Source organism: Lynx canadensis, chromosome D4, assembly GCF_007474595.2.
Source record: "Lynx canadensis isolate LIC74 chromosome D4, mLynCan4.pri.v2, whole genome shotgun sequence".
NCBI lineage: Eukaryota > Metazoa > Chordata > Mammalia > Carnivora > Felidae > Lynx > Lynx canadensis.
In genome coordinates this window covers 45926161-45943205 of record NC_044315.2, presented here as the reverse complement: position 1 = coordinate 45943205, position 17045 = coordinate 45926161, and the positions used below count along the sequence as shown (strand labels likewise).

General features: G+C 41.1%; 1 protein-coding gene across 1 annotated transcript in view; it reads right to left on the bottom strand.

The window, feature by feature from the left end:
- LOC115499481 (methylthioadenosine phosphorylase) overlaps positions 1-17045 on the bottom strand; it is a 48862-nt gene that overhangs the window by 16826 nt on the left and 14991 nt on the right. The window lies entirely within an intron of this gene.

Genomic DNA, 17045 nt, shown 5'->3' with positions numbered 1-17045 from the left:
CTGAGGAGGAAATGAAGACTTTAATACTAATATTTCCAATGGTTTCAGGGCTAGGCTGTCGAGATCCAGCAAAGAAAGGAGCAAATGAGAAATACCTTGCTTCACACAGCCTGCCCACCTATCCGTGGTGTTTCACATAACTTAAGTGTCAGTACATTCAATGAAACATTTAATGACCTAAACTTCAATTGCTATAAATAGCAATACTCCTGTCCAGCATAAAATAAGGCATGATTAATGTTGAAGGAAATGCTGACCAAGGGCAATGGGGGTTTACAATCATAGGGGACAAGAGTGGATTACATTTTCTTTGATAAGTACAGTAAAGTATATACATGTATTTTCTTTATGATTTTCTTTTTTTAAATGTTTTTATTTATTTAGTTTTGACAGACAGACAGAGCGAGAGAGAGAGCGCGCGCGCATGCGCGCGGCAGAGAATCCTAAGCAGGCTCCACGCTATAATATAAGCACATGGGGCTTACGCTTGTAAACTGTGAGATCATGACCTGAGCCACAATCAAGAGTCAGATCCTCAACAGACTAAGCCACCGAGGCGCCCCTTCCTTAGAATTTTCTTAATGACACCTTCTTTTCTGTAGCTTACTTTATGGTAAGACTATAGTACATAATACATATACCAGATAAAATTCACGTTAAATGACTGTCATCAAAGGCTTCTGGTCAACAGTAGACTATTAGTAGTTAAGTTTTGGGGAGGTTAAAAATTATACATGGGCTTTCAACTCAACAGGAGTCAGCACTCCTAGCCCCCATGTTGTTTAAGAGTCAACTGTAATTTGTTACAGCATCAACAGGACACTAATACATATGCTCACATGGTTTAAGATACAGTCAACTGAGTTCTGGTTTCTGCAAGTAATAAAGAAATGACACTGAAGGCTGTCCCAACTCTTGCTACAGTTAGCAAACCTTCCCAGCTAGGCAAGAGGACTATCATTTCACTTCCCCACTGGCTTAGGACCCCACCTGGCAGAAAGACTCTTGAAGTGACTGATCTGGCTGGCTTTACCGCTTACTCAATAACTCTATGCCTCTAGGAAAGTCAATCTGATGTCTATGTACCTCAGTTTTTATCTGTTTTCTCATATTCAGAATGAGAAGTAAGTAATACCACCTGCCTTCCAAGGTTGATGTGAAGACTGAATGAGACACATGAAGCAAGTACTCAGCACTAGCAACTACTGTTCAGGGAAAATCTACTTCTGTACTTGCCACGTGCCAACCTCAGAGCCTGACGTGTGTGTGGACCTCAAGGCAAAGGTGCACAAAAAACCGTGTGAGGCTATCAAACCCAGATACATGCTAAGAGACGTTACGTGTAGATACAAACAAAAAACTGCCCATGGTAGAGTGAAGGAGGCAAAATTGTGTTGTGTACTGGCAAGAAAAATGACTTCAAGACTGCCAAGGAGAGAACACTGGGCACTTTCACACACAGAATAGGGAAAAGCCTAGAAAAAGACGGACTGGTAGGTTGTTTCTGAATCAAGACTCTTAAATCAGCCATAAGACAGTCATTTGTTAATAATTTTCCTTTGAAGAAATGCTGAGTTGCAAACAACTTGTCCTACAGCAGAAGCAAACCTAACTGCACATCTCTGAGGAGGCACATGTCCCCAACAGGCCTCAGCATGCAGGAACATGAGTCAATTAATATACTGGCAAAGCAGGACCAACGACTACTCATAAGGAGCATGGCTTTGGGGAAATGATTTCACCCACATCACTTAAAAGATATCCAAACAATAATGTGCATGGGCAGAGACAAACTCAGTTTCTGAGAAACCAAAATGAAACAAAAAAACCTCCCAGTCCCTCCTTTCATTACAGCCTGGGCTCTGAGGGAAAGTGGAGGTGTTCTATGTAGGTCTGTCACAGCCACCTTGACGCCCAGAAGCTGTGCTAGCAATTTATCCTATAGGGATGTTCACACAAATACAAAGATAACTGGACACACCAATGTTAACTGAACCAGTTAATACAAACAGGAAACTGAAAACAAATTTCTCACTTAGAAGGCAACTTAAATAAATCACATACCCAACAATGGAAGAGTGTATAGCTGTTAGGAAGAACGTGATGATATCTGACTACAGGTATGGAAAGCTAAGAGAGATGGTGAAAAGGGAAAACCGCATGTTGTGAACTAGAATAGAATAAAAAGAAAAACTTCTTTTTCTAGAATTCCTACAGTCATACAAATGTATTTTCTTTGTGTTAAAGAATATATAAATGTATATAATATGGACTCACAAAATGTTTGATTTAGTTAACAATATCTCTTTTTTTTAGTTAATGGTACATCTCGACGATTTTTCTAGATCAGGACATAAAAATCTATTTGTTTAAAGTGCTAAATAGAAAGCCACAGATAGGCCAGTATATTTATTATACAAAAAATGGGTAATTAAAAAGGGTACAACCAGTATCTCTGCATGAGCTACCTTGTACACAGTTCTCAAAAAACCAAGAAAAGGAACTGTTTCGGTCAAAGGCCACACACTTTTCAAGTTTAATAGATCTTACCAAACTGCTTTTCAAAGGGCTGTAGCAAGGCATACACCCACTGGAAACATAGGAGGGTGTCACTTTCTACCATATGCTCTCCTCTACCATTTTCATTTTATTCCATTACAAATATGCATTACTCTTTAAATGCTTTAAAACACAAGACTGTTGGATAGCATTTTAGTTTTAGCACATATTACAACACCAGAGACAATTTAAATTAAAAATCTGAAAAGTATACAAACAGGTAAAGATGGCAACAAAAAAAAAAAAAAAAAAAAAAAGGGCCAAGTCACCAACTGATTAAATCAGAAGGGTTATTTATATCTTAGGAAACATGCATAATTTTAAGATCAACAGGATTAAGAATGAGCCTTCTCAATTTCTAGGAGTATATATGTGTGTAGGTGTACACACACATATTTGTGAACAGCATTGTCATGAGCACGTTTATAAGTGAAGGATCAAATCCTAGAAGACTTGGGTCAAGAGTTCTTATCTGGAAAAGAAAGGTAGGGCACACGGGAAAGCAAGATAGTATTTAAAACTGCAGTGGGTAGAAGTAGAGGAAATTCTGATGTGAATGGCAACAAATTAGGCCATGTCGGAGTCTGCTCTATTAATCAGAAGAAACCGAAACCTTCTAAATTTGGACAAAGGTCATGAAGATCCCACTATTGCTCTGATCTAATGAGTGCTTATGGTGCTACAGAAAAGGAGAAAACCCAATGATGTTTATATCCCAATGAGGAGGCAATACTGCTCAATAAATAGCTAACAGTTTCCCTTCTTATTCTGGACTTTTCATGAGGTCTTGCTAAACAGAGGATGCAGAGCAGTAGCCAAGAACAAAATCTCGACTCCGACACAGGTGATGAGTAACAATCTCTTTGGGTCTCAGTTTTCTCATCTGTAGGAGATGCTTTCCAGTGCTGTGATAATTAGCAGTACTAGGAACATGTTACGACTACAAAAGCAGCTTTGTTTTGCTGTAAAGTATCATGGACATCACTCCAGGTCAATGTATGTAGCTTTACAAGATCCTGTTTGCAACTTCACGACATTCCACAGGATGGCTGTCAACCACTGCTTTAGGCTGCTCACCCGGGAAACAATATACATATATCCTGGTATGTGTTTAGAAAAATTTGCTGCTTTTATTCTTAGGACTGCAAACTACAAAAGGGAAAGGCTGGTTGGAAAGACATGCATACTTTAAACCTTAATAAGAAGTCAAACTGCCTTTTTTTTTTTTAATTTTTTTTTTTTAACGTTTATTTATTTTTGAGACAGAGAGAGACAGAGCATGAACAGAGGAGGGTCAGAGAGAGGGAGACACAGAATCTGAAACAGGCTCCAGGCTCTGAGCTGTCAGCACAGAGCCCAACGCGGGGCTCGAACTCATGGACCGCGAGATCATGACCTGAGCGGAAGTTGGACGCTTAACCGACCGAGCCACCCAGGCGCCCCCAGACTGCCTTTTAAGAAGAGTTCTAACAATCTCTACCAGCAATAACTATGTGAGTTAATTATCCAGGACCTAACAGCACCTGACATGTGGGGGGGAGCTTAATATTTTATTTCACTTCAGAATTACACAGAAATAACTTCATGTTTATAATCATTTATAAACATTAATAACTCACTGGGGAGAGGGAAATGGGCAGGGATACTACGCACAAAGGCAATGGAAGAAACTACCACAAAGGTGACCAGATATATGTCAAAGATCATTGGCATCGATGACAAAAGGAACTAGGAAAAAATTACATCAAATTACAGGAAGAGCTGAGTTCTTCTACAAGAGCTTTTTTTTTTTTTTTAATTTTATTTATTTCTTTAAATTTACATCCAAGTTAGTTAGCATTTAGTGCAATAATGATTTCAGGAGTAGATTCCAGTGATTCATCCCCTATGTATAACACCCAGTGCTCATCCCAACAAGTGTCATCCTTAATGCCCCTTGCCCATTTAGCCCATTCCCTGACCCACAACCCCTCTGGCAACCTTCAGTTTGTTCTCTGTATATAACAGTCTCTTTGTCCCCCTCCCTATTTTTACATTATTTTTGCTTCCCTTCCCTTATGTTCATCTGTTCTGTATCTTAAATTCCACATATGAGCGGAATCATATGGTATTTGTCTATGACTTCACTTAGCATAATACCCTCTAGTTCAATCCATGTAACTGCAAATGGCAAGATTTCATTCTTTTTGACTGCTGAGGAATACTCCATTGTACATATATACCACTTCTTCTTTATCTATTCATCTGTCAAAGGACATTTGGGCTCTTTTTATACTTTGGCTATTGTCAAAAGTGCTGCTATAAACATTGGGGGCACATGTGGCCCCTTCAAAATAGCACAACTGTATCCTTTGGATAAATACCTAGTAGTGTAATGCTGGGTCATAGAGTAGTTCTATCTTTAATTTTTTTTTTTTAATTTTTTTTAACATTTGAGAGACAGAGAGAGAGCATGGGCATGGGAGGGGCAGAGAGAGGGGGAGACACAGAATCTGAAGGAGGTTCTGGGCTCTGAGCTGTCAGCACAGAGCCCGACGCGGGGCTAGAACTCACAGACAGCGAGATCATGACCTGAGCCGAAGTCAGACACTTAACCGACTGAGCCACCCAGGCGCCCCTATCTTTAATTTTTTGAGGAACATCCTTACTCTTTTCCAGAGAGGCTGTACCAGTTTGCATTCCCACCAGCAGTACAAAAGGGTTCCTCTTTCTCCAGGTCCTCGCCAACACGTGTTGTTGCCTGAGTTGTTAATATTAGCCATTCTGACTGGTGTGAGGTGGTACCTCATTGCAGTTTTAATTTGTATTTCCTTGATGATGAGTGATGTTGAGCATTTTTTCATGTGTCTCTTAGCCATCTGGATATCTTCTTTGCAAAAGTGTCTATTCATGTCTTTTGCCCATTTCCTCACTGGATTATTTCTTGGGTGTTGAGTTGGGATCAATTCTTTGGAGATTTTGGATACTAACCCTTTATCTGATATGTCATTTGTAAATATCTTCTCCCATTCCCTTGGTTGCCTTTTAGTTTTGCTGATTGTTTCCTTCCCTGTGCAGAAGCTTTTTATCTTGATGAGGTCCCAATAGTTCATTTTTGCTTTTGTTCCCCTTGCCTCCAGAGACGTGTTAAGTAAGAAGTTGCTGCAGCCAAGGTCAGAGGTTTTTGCCTGCTTTCTTCAAGGATTTTGATGGCTTCCTGTCTTACGTTTAGGTCCTTCATCCATTTTGAGTTAATTTTTGTGTATGGTGTAAGGAAGTGGTCCACGTTCATTTTTCTACATGTCACTGTCCAGTTTTCCCAGCACCACTTGCTGAAGAGACTGTCTACATTCCACTGAATATTCTTTCTTGCTTTGTCAAAGATTAGGTGGCCATACACATCTGTGGGTCCACTTCTGCGTTTTCTATTCTGTTCTATTGATCTGAGTGTCTGTTTTTGTGCCAGTACCATACTGTCTTGATGATTACAGCTTTGTAATACATCTTGAAGTGCAGGATTGTGATGCCTCCAGCTTTGGTTTTCAGGATTGCTTTGGCTATTCAGGGACTTTTCTGGTTCCATACAAATTTTAAGATTGTTCTAGCTCTGTGAGGAATGCTAGTGTTATTTTGATAGCAATTGTGTTAAATATGTAGATTGCTTTGGATAGTATTGATATTTGAACACTATTTGTTCTTCCAATCCATAAGCATGGAATATTTTTCCATTTTTTTGTGTCTTCAATTTCTTTCATAAGCTTGCTATAGTTTTCAGTGTATAGATTTTTTACCTCCTTGGTTAGGTTTATTTCTAGGTATTTTATGGGTTTTGGTGCAATTGTAAATGGGATTGATTCCTTGATTTCTTTTTGTTGCTTCGTTACTGATGTATAGAAATGAAACCAATTTCTGTGCATTGATTTTATATCCTGCGACTGCTGAATTCATGGATCAGTTCTAGAAGTTTTTGGCGGAATCTTTTGGGTTTTCCATATAGAGTATCATGTTGTCTGCAAAGAGTGAAAGTTTGACTTCCTCCTTGCTGTATCAGATGCCTTTTATTCTTTTGTGTTGTCTGATTGTTGAGGCTAGGACTTCCAAATACTATGCTGAATAACAGTGGTGAGAGTGGACATATCTGTCCTTCCCTGACCTTAGGGGGAAAGTGCTCAGTTTTTCCCCATTGAGAATGATATTAGTGGTGGGTCTTTCATATACGGCTTTTAAGATCTTGAAGTATGATCCCTTTATCCCTACCTTCCTGAGGTTTTTTATCAAGAAAGGATGCTACACTTTGTCAAATGCTTTCTCTGCATCTATTGAAAGGATTATATTGTTCTTGTCCTTTTATTGATAGGATATATCACATTGATTGTTTTGCAGATATTGAAACAGCCCTGCATCTCAGGTATAAATCCCACTTGCTCATGATGAATAATTTTTTTTAATGTATTGTTGGATCCGGTTGGCTAGTATCTTGTTGAGGATTTTTGCATCCATGTTCATCAGGGAAATTAGTCTGTAGTTCTACTTTTTAGTGGAGTCTTTGTTTGGTTTTGGAATCAAGGTAATGATGGCTTCATAGAATGAGTTTGGAAGTTTTCCTTCCATTTCTATTTTGTGGAACAACTTCAAAAAACTAGGTGTTAACTCTTCTTTAAATGTTTGGGAGAATTCTTCTGGAAAGACGTGGACTCTTGTTTTTGGAAAACTTTTGATTACTAATTTGATTTCTTTACTGGTTATGGGTCTGTTCAAATTTTCTGTTTCTTCTTGTTTCAGTTTTGGTAGCTTATGTTTCTAGGAATTTGTCCATTTCTTCCACATTGCCCAATTTCTTGACGTATAATTGCTCGTAATATTCTCTTATTGTTTGTATTTCTGCAGTGTTGGTTGTGATATCTCCTCTTTCATTCTTGATTTCATTTATTTGGGTCCTTTTTTCTTTTTGATCAAAGTGGCTAGGGGGTTATCAATTTTTTTAATTCTCTCAAAGAACCAGCTCCTGGTTTCACTGACCTGTTCTACGGTTTCTTTCGGTTTTGTTAGCATTGATTTCTGTTCTAATCTTTATTATTTCCCATCTTCTGCTGGTTTGGGGTTTTATTAGCTGTTCTTTTTCCAGCTCTTCAAGGTTTAAGGTTAACTTGTGTATCTGACACCCTTCTTCCTTCTTTAGGAAGGCCTGGATTGCTTCCTGGATATACTTCCCTCTTATGACTGCCTTTGCTGCATCCCACAGGTTTTGAGTTGTGGTGTTATCATTTTCATTGGCTTCCATGTGCTTTTTAATTTCCTTTTTAACTTCTTGGTTAGCCCATTCATTCTTTAGTAGGATGTTCTTTAGTCTCCAAGTATTTGTTGTCTTCCAGATTTTTTCTTGTAGTTGATTTCAAGTTTCACAGTGTTGAGGTCTAAAATATGCATGGTATGATCTCAATCTTTTTGTACTTGTTGAGGGCTGATTTGTGTTCCAATATGTGATATATTCTGGAGAATACTCGAGAAGAATGTATATTCTGCTGCTTCAGGATGAAATGTTCTGAATAATATCTGCTAAGTCCATCTGGTCCAGTGTGTCATTCAAAGCTGTTGCTTCCTTGCTGATTTTCTGTTTAGGTGATCTGTCCATTGCTGTAAGTAGGGTACTGAAGTCCCCTACTATTATGGTATTATTATCAATGAGTTTCTGTATGTTTGTGATTAACTGATTTATAAATTTGGGGGCTCCAACATTTGGAGCATAAATGTTTACAATGGTTAGCTCTTCTTGGTGGATAGACTCCTTAATCATGATAAAATGCCCTTCTTTATCTCGTTAGTCTTCATTTTAAAATCTAGATTGTCTGATATAAGTATGGCTACTATGGCTTTCTTTTGGCAACCATTAGCATGATAGATGATTCTCCATCCCCTTACTTTCAATCTGCAGGTGTCTTTAGGTCTAAAATGGGTTGCTTGTAAACAACATATAGATGGATTTTCTTTTCTTATCCATTCTGTTACCCTATGTCTTTTGATTGAGCATTTAGTCCATTGATATTTAGAGTGAGTACTGAAAGATATGAATTTATTGCCATTATGTTGCCTGTAGAGTTGGGAGTTTCTGGTGGTGATCTCAGGTCATTTCTAGTCTTTGTTGCTTTTTTGTTTTGTTTTGTTTCATCTTTTCTCCCCTCAGAGAGTTCCCCCTTAAAATTTCTTACAGGGCCGGTTTAGTGGTCACAAACTCCTTTAGTTTTTGTTTGGGCATTTTTTTTTATCTCTCCTTCTATTTTGAATGACAGCCTTGATGGATAAAGAATTCTTGGCTACATATTTTTCTGATTCAGCACAATAAATATATCCTGCCACTCCTTTATGGCCTGCCAAGTTCTGTACATAGGTCTATTGCAAATCTGATCTGTCTTCCCTTGTAGGTTAAGGACTCTTTTTCCCTTGCTGCTTTCATGATTCTTTCCTTGTCTATTTTGTGAATTTGACTATGATATGCCTTGTTGATGATTGGGTTTTGTTGAATCTAAAGGGGGTTCTCTGTGCTTCCTGGATTTGGAGGTCTGTGTCTTTCCCCAGGTTAGTAAAGTTTTCTGCTATGATTTGCTCACATAAGCCTTCTACCCCTTTTTCTCTCTCTTCATCTTCTAGTACCCCTATGATTCGGATGTTACTCCTTTTTAATGAGTCACTGAGTTCTCTAATTCTTATATCATGCCTTATAATGCCTTAGTTTGCCTTAGTTTCCCTCTTTTGTTCTGCTTCATTATTCTACATAAATTTGTCTTCTATGTCGTTGATACGCTGTTCTGCTTCATTCATCCTTGCCCTTGTGACATCAATTCGAGATTGCATCTCAGTTATAGCATTTCTAATTTTGTCCTGACTAGATTTTACTTCTTTTGTCTCTGCAGAAAGGGATTCTATGCTTTTTTCAACCCTAGCTAGTATTCTTATTATTATGATTCTAAATTCTGGTTCAGACATCTTGCTTGTATCTGTGCTGATTAAGTCCCTGACTGTCATTTCTTCCTGGTCTTTCTTTTGGGGTGAATTTTGTCATTTTGGAGGAAGAAAAAGAATTAATAAAATAAAAATTGAAAAATTAAAAACACCACAAAATCAAATAAAGAACTGAAGATCCTAGGTGTGTTTTGGTCTAGTTGTTGAAAGAAGCTGGACAGAATAGAGAAAAAAGGGAGGAAAAGAAAAAAAGGAACAAAGGAAAATGTTTGAAAATTTAAAAACATAAATACAATAAAAAAGAATAAAATGGAATGACGAAGTAAAATAGAACTAAAAAATTTACAAAAAAGTAAAAGTATAGTAGAAAAAATTAAAGAAAAATTTTTATTAATATGGAAAATAAAAATAAGTTTTTCTCTTTATGTATTCGAGAATAAGAGAAGAAAAAAAATTCAAAAGATGGACCAACAGAATGAAATATGATTGGAATTATGTCCAGTTTCTCTTGGAAGTCAAACTATGAAGCACTTTATGGTCTAAACTAAGCAGGCAGAGATGTGTGGTGTTCCTCTAGAGCACAGTTGGCACAGTTGGATGGGGTTTGGTACAATGGCTCTGTTCTCCACTAGATGGTGCTGAGTTTACCAGGGTGGATCATTTGTGGTGCATGCACAGGAAGGGTGAAAATGGTGTCACCCAGCTACCCAGTCTCTGGTATCAGAACTCTGTGCTCTCCCCAACAGGCAATCAAACGCCCCTCCTTTGTCTCCGGCTCCCGTCCACTCCCCTCTTCTACACTGTCCTTGACCAAGCCATCAGCCTGCCAGGCGGCACCTCCCTCCTGAGCTTTATCTCGGAGCTGTGTTTCCAAACCCCTCACTTCTGAGGGCCCTGTGGCTTTGACCCACTCCAATCCTCTGGGGGAGGGTCTCACTGAGCAATGGCCACGTGCCAGCCTGCCCCAGAAAAAGTTCAGATCGTGTAGCAGCAGCATTCCAGGGATTATGGTAAATCACAACACACATCTGGTGCCAGGCTTCACCTTTAACATCCTTGTTCCAACACCAGCAAATGTGGCTGTTCTCCGGGGTCCACTGGGACCTTTGCCTGCAGGGAGGCCGCACAACCTCTACCAAATGTCCTCTCAGCAGGGGAACCACTTCTCCCCATGTGGCCTGAGGACCCCTCAGACCCTGCTGTCTGCTCCTAGGAATTCACCTTTCCCACTAGAGCTCCAACAGGTATCAAGCTGTGGAGTTTCAGACTCTGCACTCCCCTGTTTATAGTGTCTTAACGGTATTTAAACCCTCTTCTTTGTATTTTCTCCTTTCTCCCTTTCTTGTTAAGCCCCTTAGAGGTGTTTCCACTCTTTCTCTTTCTCTCCAGCTGCTTTCGGGGGGAGTGCTTTTCCTGTATTCTCTCCCCCACCCCAGTCCCCATCATCTCTCCGCAAGCAAAATCAGCTCTCTACCCTCTACGGCTTCTCTCTCCCCTAGTTCACTTCTGCGTGCCATGTAACTGCCAAGTTCTGTGCTTCAAGTTGTGCAGCCTGTTGTGTTAATCCTCAGATCAGTTTTTAGGTGTGCAAAATAGTTTGGTGTTGATCTAGCTGCATTTCAGGGATGAGAGAGGCAAAAAACCCTTCCATGCTGCTCCGCCATCTTGGCCCCTCCCAAACAAAGAGCTTATTAGGACATTCCTTCTCCCCAGGCTGTATTGTTAACTCAGCCCTGTGGGTCTGAGCTGGTACTAATCACCACTGTGTGACAACCCTAAGCGAGTGCTCCCAGAGAGTAGTGGATGCTTTGTTTCCAGCACTTTTCTGATCATGTCTTTGTCTCTGTTCTATTTTCTGGGAGTAGTCTGGAAACCAGCTTTGCAGGAGACACACTGGAGAGAAGGAGGGATATGAGGGAAGTGGTTGACAGAGAACAGAGGGTGGTTCAAAGCACGCACAGGTATGACCTGAGGATGGACTCTCCATGCAGGGGTGACCCAGAGCCATGGCACTGACTGCCAGGTTGAGGCAGCACCATGGGTATGATCAACTTAGGAATTTTCCAAGCAGGGAAGGAAGAGCTGAGGTGGGGTGAGAGTGTGGGGTTAGAAGACATCCAAGGGGGGTAATTTAATCTTGAATTACAAAGTGTGAGGTATCTCTGGGACCCTGTCCTGTATCTAGTGGCCAGTGGGATCTGAAGGGGGAAGGTGCAGCTGGGAAGTCTGTGTGGGAAGGGTGGGTGAGGTCACAGGCTCTGGATGCTAACTGGACTTCAAACTCCATGGGTCCCACTTACTAGAGAGTAATGACTAGTATCTTTGAGTTTTAAGTCTCTTCAACCATAAACTGAGAAAATTACACTTGTATGTGGTGAACAGGATTAAGGGATTTGTGGCACTTGGTAATAACCCCCAAATTGGGAGCTTATCAGCATTTTTAATAAGAGAAGGGCTATGAAGCGAGGCAGTAATAAGAGAACTAGGTTGTGGAGCAGAATGAGGAAACTCTCGGGAACATGGGTATAGCTGCCCCTGCTTCCTGGACAGGTGGGCAGGAAGATGGTAAAGGCTGGGCACGCAAGTAACTGGTGAGAGGGAGGGGGAAGGAACATGGTAAGTTATGCCTAATAGCTTCTGTTTTTTCATAAAGAAGTAATACTCTCAACTAAGAGTGAAGGAGAGGGGCAGGAAGCAGTCAGGGTTTGAAACAGCTGCTCACGGGCATGGAAAAAGGGCTAAGGGAGGGCTTCCTGTGCAATCCTTTACCAGAAGCCCCATTAGTACCGATAAAAATCCACGCCATGCCCCAGAAGTTCAAAGACTGGTGATATAATGGACAGCAGAGCACACCTCAACCTCCGGGTCAGTCCTTGGCAGGGGCCCGTTCAAACAATGACCTCAAGGGGGGAAGCCCAGGGCTTTGGGAGGGGGAAATAAACTGACATAATCCCTTACCACTGTGTTTACAGCGGGACTTTCCTGATGAGTAAGCAAGCAAGCATCGCAGCCACATTACTCAAACCTTTCCCTGACGTAGTGAAAAAAGAACGCTAGGAAGAGGGAGGCTATCAACTCAAGAACCAATCCAGCACCCTCATTTTGCAGATGAGGACACTCAGTGACACAAGAGTTTGGGGGCAAAGCCAGGGAACAATTCTGGACGTTCTCACTTCTAAGCTGGGGCTTTTCCCACTGCATTCTCCACCAGAACCTAACTGGGGGCCTCAAACGTAACAGGCTAACATGTTAACAGCATTTTGCAGAAAACATCTGGCAGTAGGAATCACACCCTCTTTTTCATCTCAAAATTTTTATTGTATTTTTCTTATTGTTTAAAAAAAAAAGTCCTTATCTGCATAACGTTCCTGATAAAAGCCACTATTAGAAAGTAAGAATCTCATCTTTGTCCTTCACAGATGTTTGCTAGCCCCAGCTCGAGATAGTTCTGATAGCTATAGCAGTTTAATGGGTCCTACTAATCTGCATCTTAAAAAACAAACAAACAAAAAAAAAACCAAACAAAAACTTAATAGAACGTGGGTATCTTTCCAAATAGCGTACCCACATATAGAGAATTCAATTCCTTTCAGTAACTATCAGGATTGATGGTGAAGAGAAGAAGAGTCATGTATGGAACTGCTGGAATCCTCTACCCATGTGTACCAGGCACGACATGGAGAGTCAGTAGTTCGGGGTGACAGGTATACGCTATACACACAAGGGTTTGCATCACAGAAGAACCCCCAAATTATGAATCTCGGAGCATCTCCCTTGTGAGATCCTTTTAAAGTATAAACAGCCTCTCAACAGTCTCTTAAGACAGACAGAAAGATCAAATTCCTTCCCTAGTTCAAAGGAATGACCATGGAATGACCGTCAAGGAGTGAAACAAGTCCCATTCTTAACCATGTTTTATCCCGAACTGTCAAATGACCTGTGGCTCTGACAACAAGAACCTCCATCAAGGTAGAAGAAATGGATCAATCAAACCCAGTTCCATCAGAAGGCATGAGGCACTGAAAAAACTTACTGTGGACAAACCTCCTACAAGTTCTCAGTACTTGTAGAACGCCATTTGTAACTGGTTTGTGAAAAGCGTTGTGCCTGAAGCCCAGGACCCAGGGCAAGGGAAGAGTGAAGAAACCTGTCACCGTGTAGGAAGAATAGGAAAATGACAAAACCAACACATTCTTCTGGTATTTAAATTCTAGATCATCCATTTTGCTTTCCACAGCTGCCCTAATCATAAGCACAAGATATTATTTTCACTTTAAATATTTGCTAAGGCATTTCTTTGCATGTCTGAGAAAGAGATGCATGACTGCACACACTCCAAAAATACTTGGAGCCACTCCCCTCCCCACCTGTCTGCTGTCCTGCTCTCTCCATGTCAGCCACACCCAGGATTCCCCTTCTCTCAGGCCCAGGCTTTCAACTTTTCACAGGCTGGAACACAGCTGGAGAGAAAAAAATTACTTTCAGAAGACAATGAGCTTGGGGCACCTGGGTGGCTCGGTCGGTTAAGCATCCAACTCTTGGTTTCAGCTCAGGTCACGATCTCACAGCTTGTGAGTTCGACCCCCACACGGGGCTCTGCGGTGACAGTGTGGAGCCTGCTTGGGATTCTCTCTCTCTTCTTCTCTCTCTGCCCTTCCCTAACTCATGCATCTCTCTCAAAATAAATAAATAAACTTAAAAAAAAAAAAAAAAGAGGACAATGAGCTTATTTTCTTAAAAGAGCTTCTAGTCCATCATACTCCTTTAAGGGTGTATTCCATTTTTAGGGTAGAAATCTAACATTTTAAAAACCACCATAAAATCAGAGCCTGCTGTCACTCTTAACCTTAATGGCCTCTAAGGTAGGCTTGGCTGATAAGCCACGCTGGTGGTGGTTTTCTCTATGCTGGGCACTTTTTCTATGGACGGCAGAGAAAATGACATGTTTTAGTTCTGCCATCTATTAAGTAAGAATAGCCACACTACTCCTTCCTGATTCTTTATCACAAGTTTCTGTTGGGGATATTAAAACACTCCCACTTGGGGCGCCTGGGTGGCGCAGTCGGTTAAGCGTCCGGCTTCAGCCAGGTCACGATCTCGCGGTCCGGGAGTTCGAGCCCCGCGTCGGGCTCTGGGCTGATGGCTCGGAGCCTGGAGCCTGTTTCCGGTTCTGTGTCTCCCTCTCTCTCTGCCCCTCCCCCGTTCATGCTCTGTCTCTCTCTGTCCCAAAAATAAATAAAAAACGTTGAAAAAAAAATTAAAAAAAAAAACAAACACTCCCACTTAATCCTCTGATGACCACTTTAGGACAAGGATATTTTTTCTAAGATAATGTGCCGACAAAGTGACAGCAGTAAGCAAAAATATGTTTCTAGATCAGTCCCTGTAGAAGAATCCATATGTAGTGCAGAGAGAAAGAGCCTAAGCAATGTGGGGCTCAACCTGGATTTAAGAGAGGGCAACGGGCTGCTGATTTGGCTGAGGATAAACAGAGCCAAGAGAAAACCTCATAATCCAGGGCTCCTGTCCCCATGGCTATCACCCACTGGGTGGCTTTGCAGAATGTTGCAATTTTGTCACCCAAGCTGAGGCTGGGTGGGCGGCTACGGGAACCTCAAGCTACAAACAGCACAGCCGCTCACTCACCATTCTGCGTCGGAGGTCATCACCCAGAGAACGCATCAGGTGCCTGCCTGAACACACCAAGGTTTACCTTAAATACACGAAGGCCATTACTCATAAGGCAAAAAGTACCGATTCTCCTCTCCTATGACATAAACCTACTCACAGTGACTCAGCTTGGTTAACTGGCCCAGCTAGTGGCAGCATTATTCAGAAACACTGTCCAATAGCAGTATAATACAAGCCACTTAGTCATTTTACGTTTTCTAACACATTAAAAAAAAAGTAAAAGAAATAAGTAAAATTAGCTGCTAGTATCTTATCTAGCCCAATAAATCCAAAATGTCATCATTGCAATATGTCATCAACATAAAACTTCAGATTTCTTCTAAATGATAGTCCCTTAAGAGAAAGTCTCTTCTATTGTTACCAAATAATGTTAACTACAGACCCACCCAACCAACATGCCACAAGCACAATAATGGCACCCAAGTACTGGGAAGGGAGTACGTGCTGGATAAAAGGCACTTGCTAGACTCTGAATTTCCAAGGTAAGAGCAAGGAGTCAGGTTATCCACACTTCACATAAAAGAAAACAGGTATCAGAAGGTGTTAAGGTTACACAGCTAAGGAGTGCTACGACGGAATGAAACCACATACAAGGGCAACGCTTGTTCTCTTTCTCTTCTCCATCACCCCAACTGCTTTCTTGAAAGAGCCAGTATGGGAAACATCTACATTTGCTATATGTGAGGAAAATATCTGGCAAACACCACAGTTACACCATCTAAGTAACAAATTAATCCAAGGCTTAATGCCCAAGTCAGACATTTCTTTCCAGCACCATCTATGATACTTAATAAATTTGGATCAGTCTGAATATGGAGTTTTATACTCTGCTATACTTTTTTTTTTAAGTAGGCCCCACACCCAATGTGGGACTTGAACTCACCACCCTGAAGTCAAGAGTCCCATGCTCTCTACTGACTGAGCTAGTCAGGCATCCCATGTACTCTGCTTTATTAAACACAAGCATATTACAGCCATTTTCTCAAGTCATTACCTCCAAGCACAGGGACTCTTGACAACCATAGAGATTTTGATCAAGAATTCCAACCTCTCTCTTCCTTCGAACAATCACGTTCATGCAATTGCTAAACAATACTGATTGGCTGGTTCAGTCGGTTAAGTGTCCGACTCTAGATTGCAACTCAGGTCATGATCTCACAGTTTGTGATATCGAGCCCCGTGTCCAGCTCTGCGCTGACAGTGGAGCCTGCTTGAGATTCTCTCCCCCTCTCTGCCCCTCCCCTATTCATGCACTCACGCTCTTGCGCTCTCTCTCAAAATAAAGAAAAGAAACTTTAAAAATAAATACTCACGGAGCAACTACAGGCCATGCACTGTTTTGAGTATTAGGGATAAAAGTGGCAGATAGGGTCTTTACCCTCACATGGCCTATATTCTAGAGGGAAAGATGAATAATAAACATATGGTGTCAGGTGCTGAAAAAATGATAGGAAAAATGATACATGAAGGTCATGTAATGATTTTCGTCTACCCCCATTATTTGTTAGGTGGAGCCACATGAAACTGCTGATATTCAACCATTTCTGACCTAGAGAATGGTCAATTTCATGTAGTTCAACCTAACAGTTTCACTCCATCAGGGAATAATCAAGAATACTTCTGATGGACTCTAACTAGAACAGATCCCTGGCAGGCAGAAGACACAGAGAACCAGACTGAATAAACTTTCCTTGCATAGAAGAGGTATGAGAGGTGTCTGGGTGTAGTAAACTCAGACAGAGCAGATGGGAAGGGAGTGATAGACACAGGTCATGGTCTGGGGACTCCAGTAGGAGCCACCAAATGGCTTCCACTCTGCTACTTCTCCCCATCATTGACTCAAGGTGCAGAGCACAGCC